Source organism: Pinus tabuliformis, chromosome 7 (assembly GCF_031772625.1).
Source record: "Pinus tabuliformis cultivar Carrire ecotype Pingquan chromosome 7, CPIR1, whole genome shotgun sequence".
Taxonomy (NCBI): Eukaryota; Viridiplantae; Streptophyta; class Pinopsida; order Pinales; family Pinaceae; genus Pinus; species Pinus tabuliformis.
In genome coordinates this window covers 427,408,186-427,420,572 of record NC_142293.1, presented here as the reverse complement: position 1 = coordinate 427,420,572, position 12,387 = coordinate 427,408,186, and positions in this window count along the sequence as shown.

The following is a 12,387-nucleotide window of genomic DNA, read 5'->3' as shown; positions in this document are numbered from 1 at the left end:
ACATTCGTAGGGTCCTGTGAAATGGGCCATTGCACTGATATAACTCATAGCCTTTTTGCCTCCACATTTTAGAATTTTTATATTATCAATAAGACATGAATTTCACTTCCAAAATAAATATAGTTCTCCCAAATATAATGCGTGAGTGGCAAATACCATCACTTTACCTGGAAAGTATCCACAGTTTGCTTCTATTTGCAAATTGAGTTTCCGATTACAATAATAAGATTCAAGAGGCCATGGTATAACCATATATTCAAAAAATATGAAGAATGCACTAGAGTTTTCCATCTCAAATACACTTAATTTAGGCTCTAGATTCAGTATGAAGTCTTGCAATGCTCTATACCTCATTCAGGGAAATCCTCATCTTGTAGGTCTACAGGCTCGATCGTTACCTTTTCTTGCTGATGAAAAAATATCCTTGCTTTTGCAGATGCTCGAGGTGGGAGGACCTCCTTGAGCTAGGCTCATAGGTACAAAATTGTTCTTGCAGCAGTAAGAGGACTTGCCCACCTTCACGTTGGGGTTGAAACAACTATCATTCATGGAAACCTCACATACAAGAATGTTTTGGTGGATGTAAACTATGTGGCATATATTATTAATTATAGTCTAGACTAGTTAATGATGTCGCCATATTCTTCTCTAATGATGAATGTAGCTAAACTTGAGGGCTACATGGCATTCTCCTATTAGAAATACTCATTGGGAAGAAACCAGGCAAGAATGAGAGCTTTGAAAAATTTATGGATTTGCCTTCTATTGTGAAGACTATTGTATTGGAGGAGAGTACGTTGGATTTGTTTGATGTTGATAACTTGAGGGGATTAACAAGTCCTGTAGATGATGGATTACTTTGAGCACTACAACTTGCCATGGGTTGTTGTGCACCTTCTCCATCGGTGAGACTAGATATTATGGTTGTCAGCCAAAACCTAGAGGAGATAAGGCCTAAGACTCATTCTTCTTTATATACTCCCACTGATACTAGGAGTGAACTAGCACTTGCATTTTAGCTTCATGTTCATTATTTGTACTCAACTTTAGGCAATTTTCTGCCTCTCCATTTGGATGCTTTACTCTGGTTTTTCTATTTCTTTGGTGTAATCTTTAATGTGGAAGACATATTTCAAATCCATGGGAGTAAATTCCTGAGGTGGTAGCAATGGAAAAATCCAAAATTTGCATGATTACACCCTAGTAGTAGGGATGAATTTAATTAAACATCTACAAAGTTGAGGTATTGGAAGGTATTGCAATTTTATTTACTTTGTGAGGACCCTGTGTTTGGATTTAGTGTCTAGGGTTTTTAGTGAACTTCCCCAATCATACATATTTGTATGGTAGGTAGGGTCCTCCCTGAATAGCAGGATGACTAGCAAACATGATCTCCCTCTCTGTTGCTTGTGTTATGCACATTTGCATGAAGGTAAAAAAACAATCCGTCGCACTTCGTGTTATCAACTTCGACTGAAATGCAAGAATTCTTCATTCCATGGCATGACTTAATTAGGATTTCATGAAGGGATAATGAAAACAAATTTGGTGTGTGGTTCATGTTTGTCATGGGTAATTTTATTGCAAATTCTTCAGGATACCATGTTACAGGCAATCTCCCACCTGTGTAAAATTCAATATGGAATTTCATCGTTTCATCATGCCAAAATTTATGATAGTGATTATAAGCTTTTCATAGAATTTCTTGTAAAAATATTGAAATTGACATCTCTGGGAATTTGATAGTTCCAGGGACAAAATAAATTTGAGGTTAAGATGAATCTATGGATTTGAAGTTAAGATAAATCTATGCTAGTATAGAAATGTCAATATATCTGGATTGTGTTGACCAAAAATTATGTCAGGCAATGCATCCTCCAGCTTGGCCCGGATATCCCACCCACAAAATTCTACTTGAAGAATATATAGCCTTTTTTAGGCAAATATCGTTAGTTCACATGTACCAATAGAGTTGAAAAAGCATGAGATAAAAATTAGTGTATTATTCAGGAATGTTGTTACATAGTTGTGAAATAAAATCTAATAGAATTTATAGGGTAATCACATTAGTATATTATGTTATGCACCTATATGTAATACCATTTATGAATTAGTACTCTTAGTAATTATGCTAAATAATCCTACGTATTCAAGCCTATTAATCCTAGAGTAAGAGCTCTGTGATAAGTAAATATTATAACGTTTTCTAGGCATATGAAATAGACTACCTTAACTTTCATGCTTATTAAAGATGAATTCTTCTTTTAGTACTTAATATGTTCCTAATAAGGCTTTGGTTAATAACACAGCTGAAATGGACTCTATATATCTGATAATTGCGGCATCTTCTGGAGATGCTATCTCGAAAGCCACACATATTAGTATAGAATTGATCTGACAGGCTCCATTTTCATAGCCAAGCTTATGTATAGTTGGTGTGTATTTACCTAAACGTTGTTGATGTGTTGTGTATCTGCATGGTCTACCTATAGAGATTTGAGAAGGTGAGTTGCAGAATGCCTCAAGTTACCAATATTGGAATGAGAAAAATTATAATTGGGTTATTCATAAACTACAATGTTGAAAATTAGATGGACATTAATGTTGAAAATTGGCATGTGAGTTGCAACCATGAAGAAATAGTTTCTAGGAGGTAATTTGGAGAGGGGCCCTAGATACCAAGACATTATGAGAAAAATTATAATGGGGTGAGTTGCCATGATGAAAATTAGTAAGTTCCCTACCTCCCAAGACAACCCACAATGAGAACGCTGGTGACCAATAAACATAGTTAAGTTATCACTAAGCTTAGCCAACTAAAAAAAAAAATATTATTTGATGGAATAGCTTGGGTAATGAGAAAGTTTCAATTAAGTGTTTGGAATACCTGCATAGTTGTTAATCATGAAATTGGTGACATTTGAATCAGATCCAATGACAACCAATGATTTGAGTTAGGTTGGGGATAATGAAAATGCTCCATTATTGTTTTTTAATAGAATTGTCCCCTATCTTGCAGCCTCCAAGGCCAACTGTTGATGTTGTTCACTACAAACATGCTGAGGTCCAAGATTACCATAGGGATGCATTGCTATATTCCCATCAAATAATCCTAGGCACATCAAAATAGTGAAAGAGTTGAATAGAGATGTGCCCATAAAGGCTTCCTTCAGCTTCCCAACCTTCACAACTACTTCTCCATGATCTGCAAGGAAAATTCCATAGTTGACAACCAATCCTATCAATCAAACACAAGAAATATTTTAATGGTTAATTAGTGCCCAACCACTTATTCTTTACAAATCAATAACACAATATTTTAAGCACCATTTTAAGCGTTAGTTTAAGCACCATCATGGAAAATTCAGAATCAATTATTTTTTAGAGGGTTGCAATACATTGAATATGAAATATCATTTTTTGGGATTAATCGTTTGTAAAAAATCATTTATATATGTTATATCCCCCATGAGGATCGACCGATGACAAATTTCTCATGACCTCCACTTAGCCTTATGTGCATCAAAAAATGAGAGATGACCATTTTGTAAGTCAAATCTCTTGTCACATGGACTCTGCATGAAATGATGAACACAATGTTTATCTAGAGAAAAATGAGAAGAAAGGTTCCTCCAAAAGTGTTAAAGAACCACTACCAAAGGGAAAGGGAAGTAGTGGAATCTATAGCAAGAAGGAATGTTCAAAAATCATTGAAACCTATAAAGAAGGGATCAAAAGAGGTGAATGGAATGCTCAACAGGATTCTCAGAGTTGAAGCAAGAGCATGGATTTGGTTTATTTCACATTTTCATCTCCTATGAGGTGTACAGGAGAATCCCAAACAAGAATTCATTCAATGGAGAAGAAGAAAGGTCAAGGAGTGGATGATTGGAGAGAAAGGAAGGCCACTTGTTGGAAAGATCCTTGCACAGATACTGAACCTAAGAAAATCATATCAGAAGTAACATGCTCATTTTCATCTGCTCCTGCCATGTTAGGAGGAGATAGCTTAAACGCTCTTTTAGAACATAAGTAGAGAGAGTTAACTATTGGTCATGGAGTTGACCTGGGTGCCAACAATTCTGTCAGGGATTCCATTTCTAGTAAAACAATTGCATCTATACTTCATGATTTGATTATCACACTCTTTGAAGATGTGATTTTTTGTTATAGTTACATTGGGTTTCAATCTCTCCAAATTGTTCTGAAGTTTAATGGACTTATAATAAGATTTTGTCCTGTTCTGTTTCACCTTTATCTCATAGCTACCATTGAATTCTTGGTGGTTTCAACTATAACAAACAACTTTGGGCACATCAATTAAAGCACCATCATGTGGAAAATTCAAAATCAGTTATTGTTTAGAGGGTTGCATTGCATTGAATATGAAATATCATTTTTTAGGATTAATTTTTTATACAAAGTCATTTAACTATGTTCTATCCCCCATGAGGATTGACTGATAACACATTTATCATGAGCTCCACTTAGCATTTTGTGCATCAGGTAATGCTCACAGGAGTGATCAAGTGGGACTGAAACTACTAAATGAATCATATAGCATCACTCATCAATTTTAGGACTTGCACCTGGTAACCATGACTACTTGGGAAGGTTACCCATCCCAAGGCACCTTTGTCTCAAGTTCACTTAACCATGTATATTTTCTCCGTGGTGAAGCTCATTTAGATTTCTACCCAATTTGCAAAACCTTAGCAAGTATTATGGTACCAACGGTAGTTGGGTTTTGTTTGTTTTCAATTTCTTCAATGGATGAAGGAGATTTGCAGTCAATGATGATGATGTTGAGAAAACATAAAATGCAATGTACATTACCATTCGCTAATGAGTTAACTTATAAATATGTTATTGTTAACTATTAAGGGCTTAGAGATATGTTATTGTTTAACACATTTATAAGCTAAGGGATACTGGCTTATGATATGTCATATTTTGTTGTTAACGGAGCTTAAGCAACATCAACTTCCTCTTGTCAGGATTAATAAAATAATGAAATATGATGAAGATGTGAAAGTGGGATGGTTGTAGGTTTCTTATTTTTAGGCATTCTCCGCCAGTGGCTTTTTCTTGCATGTTGGACTACAGGAGCATAAACTACATGCTTTTTATTAATGTAGGATGCAGATATTTACTTTATACACTTTTGAAAGTAGTCACACGCCATCATATTTCCTAGGTGGAAGCTCAGGAATCACAGTCTCACCTCTATAATACTTCCTTCTTTTTTTACAAATCATATGTTGCTTCAATTTCATTAGGATTTATCTGTTGCAATCTTCTTTTCTATTGTTTAGCTGAGGAAAGAATTGTTGAACTTCACTGTCCTCGAAAAATCCTTCTAGTGCCTTACATTTGATAAGGCTGCATCCTTTGCAGGTTGGATGAGCATAGGCCAACAAGGCTTCCCACATGATTATTTCTACCCAATGTTGTAGATATGTCATTGACTTACTACAACTGTCAATTGTAGCTACACTTGCATTCTCAGTCTTTTCCTATGGATCTATGTTTTCTGTGCCTATAAAGGGTTGATTCAACTTATTCTGGTTGCATACCTAATTAGGGAGGAACAATTCTAGATCCTACAGGTATTGACCTTAGTACTCATGGGTTGTTTCTAAACAAAATGATGTATATGCCATCGTGCCACTAATGCTATTAGCTTGTTGTACCATCATGTATTCTCATTCCCCTTATCCTGGATTTTTTTGAGGAAAAATATAGGGATTGTCAATGTGGTAACCAAATCCCTAGAGGATTGTGTGGGAAATAAAATACTCTCCTTCCCATGAACACAATGCATATATTCTAGGTTAATCTTGGTCAAGGATTTTGTCTATCTACTTGCTCTGTGTGAAAGCTACTTTTCAATTTAACCGAAATCATTCAATGTTTGTGCTCGAGCCAAATTGAAAAGCCTGAAATGTTTTCCTTGAGGGATTTTCAAGAAAAATTCATAGAGAAATGTAGTAAGAATAATATTTTGGAATACAAACTTCCATGGACTAGTGTGGAAAATCCTTCATGCTTTTGTTGGGATTTTGATTATGCTTTGACATTAGTGGTGATAAGATCTTAAGACCCAAGTTTGGAAGTAGTGGCTAGGAAGGGCAGGTTCAGTGAACAGAAAGTCTTTTGAAATGAAAAGAAAATGTCTATTGACATGCAGAAATGATGGTGAAACCCATGTGTTGAGTCCTTAACTATCTTAACTCTGCTACAATGGTTGCCATGAAACTTGTGGATTGAGTCTCCCAGATGACTTATGGACTAAAACTTCAAGTGAGTGGCAGAATAATTCTCAACTTTAATCACCTCATCTCATCTAAGTGTTAAGGATTGATTGGCTTGCATGATGAGGATTATAGAGGACACTAGATTGGGATTCCTCCTATAGAATCTATGTCTTATGGAGAAATACACTCTCCACTCATGCATGCTTAGCTTTACCATCATAATTTTAATCCTGTATATAGTAACTACTTGTTGATCATTAATGTCTTCTTAATACATAAATAACCATGATATTTTAGATTTTATATGGCAGTAGAATGGTAGCTAGCTATTTTATCTATTGTAATTGGTATCTAACTATTTTATAGCATTGGAATTTCCTGTTTAGCATTCCTATATCTAGATTTGTAAGTGTTAACACTCGAATTGTGACTAGTTATGAATGAAACATCACATGATATTAAAGACACCTGAATCCTACTAATATCTTGAGCTGTATGGAGTCTATCTTGCAAAAAAACTTTTGAATACAAAGACACATTCAAACATGAAACTGTCATGTAGTTGCAAGAATGCTCCCAAGGGTTTCCACATTAATCAATCCAAGACCTCCCCTATCCTTGTGCATAATAAAAACATTCTTGGGCACCACTAGGAGACATTGTGCACATGTTGATTATTATATCCACATATGGTCTTCACAGTTTTCATCTTATCCAAGTATGCACTTTTCCGTTTCACCCTTTGAGGATCCTGATAATTGGACATGTAATATGAAATGAAAAAATACTTTAGGGAGATAGATTTGAGTCCTTAAATGAGGAGATGCAGAATTAGACTCAACAAACAAGCATCAAGTTCCCAACATATTCATTGGTTCATGAGGGTCCACAATGCCTAGGAAAGGTTTTATGTGGGTTTATCTACACCCACGTAGAGGCCAAAAGATGTAGGAAAAAATCAGTAGGGCAAAGAAATGTGGTAGAAATTAAAATTCATCATTAAGTTTGAGGAAATATATAATTCTTAATTCAAATTTAGTCTGAATGTACACAATTTTTATCAAAATTTAATATTAAAGTAAATAAATTTAATCCAAATTTTTAAAAAATTAATCAAACTTAATAACTCAATTTTGAAACAAAATTAATCATCAAATTGAAACACATGTAATTACGGAGCTTGAACAAATTAATTCAACAACACAGTGAATTCACTGAATTTTGACTTTTAGGTTTAAATCCCAGATATGCATTTGACTAGGGAAATCCAATATGCAAATATGATAATATATTAGAAATAGACTAGTGAATGTTAAATGTTGTAAATGTTAGTCATTTGACAAAATAAATTCTTTCTAATTAAAAAATGTCAGGTAATTGATTATATAGTAATTTAAGAGGCTAGTCCATAAATGTGACCTCTCATCTTGTGTGTAAAATCATTCAAATAATTTACGGAAGTCATTTTTATGCTGAATATTTCTCATAATATCAGTTCTTTGAATACAACTACTATAAAGAAGTCAAATATCAGCTTCTCACCTTGCCCATATAAAAAAAATGAAGAAATACCAAATTTGTGTGTGCGTTTATAAATATGTTGTTTCCTAAATATTTCGAAGTAGAATTTCCATACTTACAATTGTTTCAAACATTATATCCATTCCCTCATTCCAAGTAACATAGGTTAAAACGGTTAGTTGGCTATTTGAGAGGTCTACTAATACAATGAAAAGACATGGGATAATGGTGATTTTCCTTCTAGCCTTAAATATCTGCAAATGACATATGACATCATTAAAATCATTGCAAGGAAAGATGAAGTCACAAACATGAAGTAGGTACCTTCAAACGTTTATGTATATATAGTTCCAAGTTTTTCTCTTACCAATGATACATGTGATCCGAAGCAATTCACCACACGTTTGAAGTGGCTAGGAGGAGGCCTCTTCCTTCTGAACTCCCTTTGACATGGTCATACAAAATGTCACGTTACCATTTGGGTGTATAAATGGTATTTATACTCTAATAAGGGGCTTATCTAGACTAGAATCCCTGACTTATGGGAAAATCCACCCCTTTTCACTTAATTAAGGCTATTTCCACAACATAGGCCATCACTATTGGTGCTAGAAATGTCATGGTGTTGGGAGTTACATTTAGCACTGGAAATAGAACTAGTTTCTCATTTAGCACTTAGATCTTAACCACATGTAGTTCCTCTCATAAAGGCAGATAGTCTATCCATCTATGGCATTGCTCGCTACCTCACACTGGACCAAAATAGAGCCTTCCCCTTTGCTTAATTAACCATCCTCCAAGATTGAAATTACTTTGAGAGGGATCAGAGCCACTTCAGGTTTCGGCAAGCAGGACAGTATGCACATAGTAATGGAGAAATGAATCAAAGTTTGAAAGTAAATTGTGTCTACTCCGCCACAACACGATCCTAATGAAATGCATTCTCAGTTGCTTATGACAAACCTACATATTTAATTTCATATCACTTTCTAGTCCTTTTGACCTATCCTTTGGTATCATCTTATCTCATGTGGACATATGCTTAAATAGGTTAAAACTCATTCAGATGTGATGAAATTGGTTGAAGGGAATTACAAGACCTCAAAGGAATACTCAAAACACTGTCAAGAGAATCAGATTCCACTGAAATGTAAGATACTTTAAAATTTTAGGGGGGAAGTGGCCAGCCATAGATCATAAACTATAATTAAATACTTCTGGACTTAACGGATTTGATTTTGACCATAAAGGCTTCCTATTCCCATGCATAGGTATTTTAACCAAGAAATGCCTTGATTCTCAACCATTAAAAAAGGAATGGCAGAGAAAAAAATATCTTACCTGAAAATGGAAAAATGTAGATTTCATTGATCTTATATTGTAGTGAAAATCAAAAAAATTCCCATCCTTCCGAATAGGCTTTCACTCCTTGTGGGTACAAGGATCTATCCTTAAGACATAAAATTTTCAGAATGTGTTCACGAACAGCGTTAGCGCAAAGTTCTCTTAGTGTTTTCCCTTGTGTCTGTGACTGCACATCACATTCATCATTCAAAAGCTTTTCAATGCCGATGCAAGACCTAAAAATGGACAAATGTAGATTTCACTTATCTTGTATTGTAGTGAAAAAAAAATCCCATCCTTCCGAACAAGCTTGCACTCCTTGTGGGTACAAGGATCTATCATCAACACATAAAATTTTCTAAATGTGTTGAGGAATAATGTTAGCGCAAAGCTCTCTTAGTGTTTTTCCCTGTGTCTGTGACTGCACATCACATTCGTCATTCGTAACCTTTTTAATGCTGATGCAAGAATTACACATTATAAACATTGACATTCTTCTTCTATCTGACATTGACATAGTTTTCTAGGGTTTAAAGGTGTTGCCCCTGAAATATGGAGGTTTGTAATCGTGGATGTGAGGACACACCGAAGGTTGCCAGGGTGGTGCTTTCACATCACCTAACATTACAAAATTCACCTTGAAACAAGGCGAATCGGGCCAATCCACATTGGAAAAAAAAATTACAAGCGAAAACTAGAGGAGTTGGGTTTTGGAAAAAAAAATAAAGGTGAAAACATATTTTATGGTGTTATTTTTATTGGCTAAAATATAATATTTATTTATTTTAAAAATAATTTTTGGGTTAACTATAGAAAATGGTATAATATAAAAAATTCACCCTTATAAAATATAAAAACCCTTAAATTTCTCCCATGGGCTAAGATTCGCCCCTAAAATTCTCTATGTTGTAAATGAAGGGGCTAAAGCCTTATTCAATTGTAGCTGAAAATATTGATCTAAATTTTATTGAAGAAAAATATTGTGAAGCATTTGGTGGTTATTCTCCCGAAAGGATTTCCACCTAAAAATATCTTATGTCTATAATCTTCATTTTTGTGCATTGATAAATTATGTTGTTTACTATTTATCTATTTTGATGCTAATTAATGTGAAATTAGTGCTTTTAAGACTAAAATTAGATAATTAGTAAGAAATATTGACTCACCCCCCTCTTACTATTTCCAATAATTGGTACCAAAGTAGATTCCTTCAGTTGCATCTTAACCGTTGGAAGGAATAAATCAAGAGATCATAAACGTGAAAATCAAAGAAGCAAGTGCCACACATTGAAAGGAAGTCACTGATATTGAAATAGTTTCAGAACCTACTACAAGTAATGAAGAGAATCAGGTTGGTTTGATCCAAACTTAATCGGGAATGAAAAAAATTACAGATATAACCATAAATATATAGATACTATAGAAATAACACTTCATTTCATTAATATTAAAATACTAAAATATGCTTACAAACATAATGGAAATAAACTAGTTGGGGAGATGGTAGCTTATTTCTAAGAAGATATGTGGTAGCTACATGCCTTTGAAATATGTTACAATGAGGCTCAATACTCCTTGATAGACCAAGCCCTTGTGTTGTCAATGGACCAAAACAGAGAAGTTGGTATTCATCTAGTATGTCACCAAGTGTTGTAGAAACTAAAACACCCTCCAAAATTTTGGTGTGCATCTAATTTCAGAGCTTTCTTTGGTTTTTTCTTTGATGTTTGCAAACACACAGGCTCATCCCATGAGCTCGTGTTCAATCTTTGCACTATCTTTTCTTGACCGTTCACTAGACAGCTTTACCATGTTGTTCACAATGTCATGCTTGCGGTCATGTTCTAGCTATGTTGAAGTTCTGTCTTCGTGTGTACAAGTTGTGTTCGCTATGTAATAATCTGTCACACTCGCACACGAACTTGTATGCAATTTCAAGCAAGTGTCATTGTGGTCGTTGAACGACCTATCTAGAGTGTCGCACTTGTCGCTTGCACCTGTTGGTCAATCACACTGAACATGTTGTCTTATTGGTTCAAGGTGTCTTGTCATTGAGTCGTGTTGAGTGTCTGTTCGCAAGGTCATGCATCCACAAGTTCATGCACTCACACACTTAATCATTTTTTTGAAACTCTCTCGACGGGACCACCCTCCCATATTCAGACCTTCGCTGAGCTTCACCATGTAGTCTTAGCCCTCAGTGATCATGTATTGCTGCCCAAAATTTCACAAAGCTTGAGGCAGCCTCCCAAGGTGTCTGGATTGTGCAATCATGGAATCGACCCAACTTACTGTCACCCAGAACATCGCAAAAGTTTCTCAGCAAGCCATCTCAATCTGCATTTCTCGCAAGCCAATATATCAAGCTTTCGCTGTTTAACTGGAGAGTTTGACCGGCTAGTGACCCCAGGCTTCACTCCTCAAAACATCGCATAGAAGCTACCAACATTCTTGCCACCACTGACTGAAGAAATTTCACAAACATGAAGGACAGGCACCTGCTGCCTATCACTGCACTGTCCCCAAAATTTGTGGAGTTCTGTCAGCCTATCCCCCTATAAGCCAATCTGTTGTTCGTCCTAAAAACTATGCAGTTTTCTTAGGCTATCCTCCAATTTCCTGACACCCCCCTCAGCCGAGAAAATGTGCAGAAATGTTGTGTAGGCCAACCTCCTAGTTCTATTCAGGTTTGGCTAGCAAGATCCTATAGCTTGCTGCCATCATCCCTAGAGAATATGTGCAGTTTTCATTGCAAGTGTCCTCCCTACTCCCTGCTGCCTCCCTGGGAAATTTACACAGTTTTTCCCTCAAGCCGAGCTAGATCCCACAAATGGTCATTGTTGTTCTAGACTTCTCATCTCAACATACCAGTGTTCTCTACGCAATTTTCCTTGATAGTGCCCTGGAGCCCACATCCCGACTTGAAATTCTCTTTGCATAGTTTCAGAGCTTTGTCCTCTCTCTCGATCACCTACAGCTAAAAACGAAAGATGATGCATAATGGTATATTAGGTGATTTTATAATTTGATGTCATCTTGTCATGAGTGATTTTTGATATAGGTACATGGATGAGACATAGCACGATGACAAATGAGATGAACAAGGAGCACATTCTAGGAGACTTGTTCGCGAATGGATGAACACATAAAGCGTGCCAAGTGCCAGCGAAGGGGATACATGCACGTGCAACATCAAGTGAACACCAAGACCTTCAAAGACTCTGCACATGTTGCCATGCAGAGGTGAAGTTGTTATACACCAAGA